Here is a 483-nt window from a genome sequence, read left to right as displayed (position 1 = left end):
AACAAGATAATGGCCGCTGAATAAGCTATATTTTGATTATAGTTTTGCGAGTAAACTGCAAATACAGCCAACACCAGAGATATTCTCGTGTTGACATTCTGCGAGCCACAGGTGTGATTCCAGCTGTGGCGTTTGCGTATCCCTCTACTGAGGAACACTTTTACGTCTGTAGCCTTCGTAACAGCTGTTTTTCAGGAGTCAAATTGATGATTCCGGTTCAAATGATCCACATTGCACTGTCATATTCATTCCACTAAGGTGGAGATAGATTTAGCAGGACGTAAAGGAAGCGTTTCATGTAAAGAAGATCTAATGAAAGAGAAATAAAGAGGAAGATAATGTGGGTCATGATAATACTCTGTTAAAGGTGATCAATGGGTTGTTAAGGTTACCCGGAACTAAGCTTTTTTCCGGGATTGTAGAGGGAAAAGGATTTTCAAAGTAGCCAAAATAGTATAAGTTATATGTATTTCATCAATTCAC

The sequence above is a fragment of the Penaeus monodon genome, chromosome 30 (genome assembly GCF_015228065.2).
Source record: "Penaeus monodon isolate SGIC_2016 chromosome 30, NSTDA_Pmon_1, whole genome shotgun sequence".
NCBI classification, from domain to species: Eukaryota; Metazoa; Arthropoda; class Malacostraca; order Decapoda; family Penaeidae; genus Penaeus; species Penaeus monodon.
Note: the sequence above shows the minus strand (reverse complement) of the source record.